We start from the raw sequence: 6,676 nt of genomic DNA, 5'->3' as shown, positions 1-6,676 counted from the left end.
CCACCAAAAAAATCATAAAATTATAAAAAGTTTAGTTTAAAAAAATAGTTAATCAATATCACATAATCCAAAATGATCTTAAAACATTTTACATCAATCTCACATAATCCAAAAAAAAAAAAAACATTTTACATTACATTTGATTATATAATTTTTTTAATTAATAAATATAATTAAAACAAAACAAAATTGATCTTGAACTTCATTTGTATAAATAACGTAATTAAAAAAACAAAATCTAAAATAAAACATTTTAGATTACATTTGATTATATAATTTTTTTAATTAATAAATATAATTAAAACAAAACAAAAATGATCTTGAAATAAATCTCAAATGAACTTCATTTGTATAGATAACTTAATTAAAAAAACAAAATCTAAAATAAATTATTGAAATCAAATCTCTACCATCACATAAATTTATAATTAAATTAAACATGCCGAGATTCTAAATTTCAAGCCCCCTCGTTCAATCAATATATCTTAATTCCATTGAACGTCTGCGTCACTCTGTGAAAGCTCAGACTGAAGCAATTCAGGAGGTGATGTATGCACATCTTCATATGGAAGGAAGGTGTTCAGACTCAGTCACATCACAGCAGGAAGGACCATATGAGTTACAGTGGCAAGGGTTCAATTAGACACTCTTTATGTAGTCCTTGATTTTTGTTTTAGAGATGCCGAAACCGTCTCCTTCCTTGAATATCACCATCGTCACTCGAGTCTCTTCCATTAGCATCTTCTTGCACTCGAATGGGATGTCGACATCTGATGTGTCGTCGGGCTTCAGAAACTCCCACGTCAGCTCCTTCACTGCTGGCTCCAGAAGGCTGTACATGTAATTCACAGCCACTTCCTCTGTACTTCCAGGATGTTCTTTCATATAACATTCAATACTGGATGCCAATTCTCCACGAGCCTTCTCAGCCTTATATGTATGTATGTCGTCAGCCAGGCGAGTAATGACGCAGTTGAGCTCTGTGAGAACACACCTTCCTGGGTAATCTAATTGCTCCAATGCCTCTTGCGAAAGGATTTGCCCTTCTATCAATAACACTCCACTCACCAGAAGTATACGTTGGCCGATGGAAATGATCCCGTTCTTTATGTATTCCTCCAAGTTTGGCACGTACTCAGATGCTAACCATTCAGCTTCTTCTTAATACCCCATAAGATATTCCTCCCACTGATTAATTCAAGATTAAGATTATAAAATAATTACAATATTGATGTCTGCACAGTAAGTCAGTTAAAAACAATTTACAAATTCATCCGTATTACTTACTCCTTTTCTGAAAAAGCTAAGCAATTCGCGCCCCTGTAACTTCTCTGCCTCCCGAACCACTTCATGAACAATTTCCTAAAAGATTTTGTAGGAGAGTTTCATATAGTCTGGAAGGCTTTCTGTCAACTAGAGGTCCCATCTGAAGAGCCAACATAAGATAATTAGGATGATACACAATGTCAATGTAGATGAAGATGGTTGCAATAACATCCTACCTTCTGACAGCCTCAGTGAATAGCTTCAATTCATCAAGGGTTCCATATGTATCATACATATCATCCAGAACAGTATTCAAGCAGGCTAGTTTTGAAAAGAGGAATCTGCATTTGGCATATTGGGGCTCATACGTGCCCGCGGCTACTATGAAGAAACATTCCAAGGGCCTCACTCGACCGAAGGGTAATAAAGGGAACTCCTAATGTTTAAACCAGCTGTGGAGCAGAATCAATCAAAGAAGGAATTAGAACAAGTTTCATCATTCAAAGAAAGAATTATAAGAAATTTGAAACTGAGTAAGTAATTTCTGAGTAATTAAAATAGAGTGGATATATACTACATTCTGGAATAATAGCATAAATCATTAGGTTGGTTTATTACGTAGTGACATGCTTCATCTCTTTTTGATTAATTTCTTGGATAATGTTGAAGCCCAGTTTAGCCAATTGAAGCCCAGTTTAGCCAATTCTAAAATCTTTTCGTTGTTTACTTTGGGCAGCCTGAAATTGGATAAAAATGGAGCACCTAGTCAGTCTTATTATTATTATCAGCCAGGCACTAAAGGAAAGAACCTGCAAATTATGCTAAATTTTGGAAAAAGGATGAAGAGAAATTATGAAGTGAAATTGAATCTGGGGTCTCACTTACTTATAAACACTTTTGGCTAAGCGTGCATAATCTGAACTATACCCTTGACAATATCTCTTTGGTTCTACTCTGGAAACACTGGCATGCCAAGAATTCTCCAACTCGTATTGAATCTGGCAATGGTAAACAAAATATTAGAAACTCATTCAATCGCTCCCGTGGAGAAAAACAAATAAGCGAGCCGACATGTCTGGACATTGGGTTACCTCTTGGCTTACGTTTTGCTTCTTGTTCCATGCAGTGAAAATCTCACTTTTCTCAAGAGCTTCTCTTAAATATTTTGTGGCAAAGTCTCTAGCTTCATCCAAAATAGTTTCTCCAGGGAATGCGAGTTGGGAAGCTCTATACAGGCTCAACATGCTTGCTACATTTTTGTTAAATTGACTGGTTGAGCAAAAGAAATGCCTATCGGCATCTTTGAAGTTGTCGAAAACAGCTGTTAATACGACGTGCAAAGGTTAGAAGAGAGAACAGAAGATGATGTTGATTTAAAGGTTAAGTCAGATTTTCCTAAATCTCTGGAGCACTGAATTCTCTATTGCCAATTTAGGGAATGTTCTGTATGGATAGGAGGAGCATTTTTATGTTATTGTAGATTTCTCTTAATCGTCAGATTCCAAGATATTTTTGGAATCTGGAATAAATACAAGTTTAGCATGAACAGAAATAATTCTAAAATCTGCCATGGATATAAGTTTAGCATGAACAAGAATAATTATGGAATTGTATAGACAGGAATGAGGTCAATTTTTGACATCATTCCTGTCCCTGCCATTCCAGAATCTTTCAGAAAAATATACATACTATACCCCTGGGGATTTGAACTTCTACCCTTTTGTAAAGAAACACAATCCATAGTACCCACCTGGAGATACACTGTACCGATGCAGCAGAAGAAGTCGAAATCCCAAAGCAGTGATCTCAAGATCTGCAACGGGCTTCAGACTTTCGTTCCAATGCCTGTATGCAGGACATGTCATAAATGTTACGTTGAAGGATTTTTCAGAGAAAATGGGGAAGGGAAGGATAGTGAAATTAAAAATTTTATGATACCTGTAAAACACAATCGAGAATTTCCTTGATTTCCTTTTCAAAGTGTCTATCGATTCCAAGGCGTACAATATTATCCACCATTAAGAGGCCTTCCAGCAGATCCACAGGATACAGGAAGGGAACTGCAGTATGCGTAGTTAATTAAATTGATTGAATTTTAAAAAGTAAAGCAAGGATAGGGCCATGATGCAAACAACATGAAACCTCCATACATACCAAAACTGCCCAACTTAGTGAGCACGCTGTTCAGTAATTCAAGGCATTGATGTCTCCAATGTGCATGAAGACGCAGGCAGTAGAAGCAGGTGAGCCTGAGAAAGACCCATCTTGGCTTTGAACATCAACTATTGTTTCCCAGTCGACCATATCTTGTATGCCCTCCAAAGATGACAACAATGTTCCGCCATGAATTTCGTCCTTGGAGAGGCTGCAACATTCATTTATTAGAATTTGCATAACATTAAGTAATATGGTCTAATTCGGTTGTTGAATTGACAATATGTTAATTTGAATTCACATACTTGGCTAGTTTCTCCTGCCCTTTCATCTGGAGCATACGCACATAAGGCAAGTCGTAGGGAAGTCCGAGGTGCAGAGATTGGGCTTCTCTTATCAAGGAAGGAAAGATGATCTCAAAGTCTGTTACACGGCTATCCTGATCGCTTTCATCCTTATTGCTTCCAGATTGCTTTTTATGAATTCAATGCCTGTATATACAGATCAATGGCAATTGTCATTACAATTAATGACAATTACATGATCACGAGGTTACTGCAAGTTTTATATCCACAAAAATGGCTTTAGAGAAATATATCCACAACAATTGTTCAAAAATTGCTCTCTTGATGCAAGGAAATGAAATTTGAAGGATCGAAATTTTAGTAAATATTTTTTTAAGAAAAAACATGAAAAATTAACCCGATTACTAATATTAACCCTACATGATGACAATGATAAAAAATTAAAAAAACAACTCTCAAATCCCAATTTTAATTCTTGCCCTGCTCGACTCACACATCCCAACCTTCCATTTAAGGAGAATTAAAAAGCCAACTCTCAAATCCCAATTTCAGTTCTTACCATGCTCTACTTGCACATGCCCAACTTTCCATTTAACGAGCGCAAGAACACATGAAAGAGTGGCAAGCAGGCGGTCGAACAGGAGGAAGTGCGACTCAGTTCCCCATGAACCATCTTTTAACTTGTTTTCCAAAATCCAATCAACTGTTTGGGGAAATTGCGGTCGAGAAGAACCATCAATGGCAGGCACCCTAGCTACCCATGCTGTGTTATAAGCAGATGGGGTGATCACTAAAGCATCTCCTTCACCTGTAAGCATCAGCTTAATCTCACTAATAAGTGTCTCCGCGCGTTCTGCATAGCAAGAATCCTGTTCAATTAACACAGTTAGTGATCATTATCAAAAGTGATATAAATACTTGATCTGATCAGAAGAAAGAATAGATTTACTCACAGTGTAAGGGGATTGAAGAGATAGCACAAAATCGTAATCCCAGACATTTGGATGAGGATTGGACGTCCTCCTGATCACGCTGCTGCTGCTGCTACCTGTCGACAGAGTAGAAGAAGCAACAGAAACGCTAGCCATTACAGCAAATATTAGCTATATGCACTGGAATGGAATTTGGCAAACAAATTTTGCTTGCTTGATTGGCTTGCTTCGTAGACAACTGAGTCACCTGCTGGTATTACGTAGGTATATATAGTGGCCTACGTCGATGGAAGGAAGCTCAGGCAGGGAATGTGATGAGTTGAGTTGAGTGACTTCCAAATTGTGCATATGCTAAAGAAATTGTTGCATGTGAGTCAAATTATTTTGCGCCGCACACCAGGCAGGCAGCGAAAAGTACGCAAAAATACTTTCACTACTCATTTCAGCTTGCCATGGACGCTTTCGCGACAATTCCTGGACTTTGTAAGGATGCTTTCTTGGGAAGCCAAAACCGTGCAAATCCGTGCAAATGGTTTACGTGATGAATGGCTTCGGCCCATCTCAACATCATACTGTGTTTTTCCGAGGAAATCATTGAAATAATGAGTGCTAAAACCTCAACCATAACAGTGAGTGCCATAACTGCTCTCCAGGAAACATCATCCTCGCAGAGAATCAATGCGGATATAATCTGGCTTTGCAGAGAAGGGCGAATGAAGGAGGCAATAGGAATCCTGAATTTTCCAGACCACCGAGGCATTCAACTAGAACCTCTTACCTATAATTCTTTATTACAGCTATGTACTGGAAACAAGGCTTTCTGAGAGGGAAAACGAGTCTACACCCACATGCTTTCGAGCGTCTTTGAGCCTAATATTTTCTTTAGTACGAAACTCGTGAACCTATATGCCATGTGCGACAGTCTGCCGGATGAACGCTTACTGTTTGACAAAATTCCAACGAGAAATCTCTTTTATTGGAATGCAATGCTGAGAGGATATATGAGAAATGGAATGTTTCAAGAAACCCTAGGACTTTACTATCAAATTCGATGGGAAGGTGTGCGGTTAACTGGTACAATTTCCATAGAGTCACCTCATTCCCAAACTCTAACAAGAATATACAACCCACATTCAATTGTTAGGGTTTTCGTGGTAAATTTTGATTGATTTGCTCATTCAAGGGTTCGAATAGTTTTCTGGATTTAAGAATTTTGGGTATTTGTTTTAGATAAGTAAATTTTCATTTTGGGCCATGGAATTGCCGAGAGTTCAGTACTAATTCTGAGAAAAGACCGCATTAACGAAGAGGGTTGGTATACTTACAAGCACTCGAAGGTTTTCACAAGGTATCGCAAGAGAGGCTCCTGAAACTTCATGCTAGTTAGTATCTGTTGCTCCTAATTATTATCGACCATTTCCCTGTTGTAGTTCAACGAATTATCTCTGCCCTTAGATGCCAGAGAGAGAGGGACGCGTGGATGTTGAAACTGAATAGAAAAACTACGCTAATAAAACCGCATAATTTGCAGACTAACAAAATACCGCATAATTGGATGGAAGACGACAGTTCAATCGTCTAAGACGCGATCTGATGGTGCAGAAAGGTACACCTGGCACATTAAAAAGTTCCTTTCATAGAGTAATGCCTTACCGTGTAAATATTATACTAGGAGATATTTGTAATCACATGTGGAATACAAGTAGTTAATAGCATAGGAAAGCATCCAAGAATGGAAAAATGTAGGAAATAAATTGTGTGAAACAGTACATTTGTAGAAGAAGTGCTCAATGGAATGAAGGTTGACGCATGAAGTGTGTGGAGGTGATGCGGACACATAGAATTATGGATGCAGGGAAGGGGAACTATTGTGTGGCAAAAGTATGTGTAGAGTTAAAAACTATGCAAGGCATTGGAGCTAAAGATTATGTGGAAGAAAACTATGTGTGTGGAGGTGAGAATGGATGCGGACATATAGAATTATGGATGCGGGGAAGGGGAACTATTGTGTGGCAAAAG

The 6,676-nt window shown here is 38.0% G+C and overlaps 1 pseudogene across 1 annotated transcript; it reads right to left on the bottom strand.

Moving 5' to 3' along the window:
- Positions 1–415: 415 nt before the first annotated feature.
- On the bottom strand, positions 416–6,236 carry LOC149183637 (alpha-bisabolene synthase-like; annotated as a pseudogene). The gene is made up of 12 exons (XR_016257197.1): positions 4,679–6,236; positions 4,285–4,594; positions 3,726–3,911; positions 3,421–3,631; positions 3,212–3,326; positions 3,017–3,117; positions 2,358–2,587; positions 2,152–2,264; positions 1,885–2,003; positions 1,503–1,718; positions 1,288–1,426; positions 416–1,188 (listed from the first exon to the last, which is right to left on the bottom strand). The product of XR_016257197.1 is annotated as an alpha-bisabolene synthase-like (transcript).
- Between the last annotated feature and the right edge of the window lie 440 nt (positions 6,237–6,676).

The sequence above is a fragment of the Pinus tabuliformis genome, chromosome 3_2 (genome assembly GCF_031772625.1).
Source record: "Pinus tabuliformis cultivar Carrire ecotype Pingquan chromosome 3_2, CPIR1, whole genome shotgun sequence".
Classification (NCBI taxonomy): Eukaryota; Viridiplantae; Streptophyta; class Pinopsida; order Pinales; family Pinaceae; genus Pinus; species Pinus tabuliformis.
Note: the sequence above shows the minus strand (reverse complement) of the source record. Positions and strands in the feature narration are given on the sequence as shown.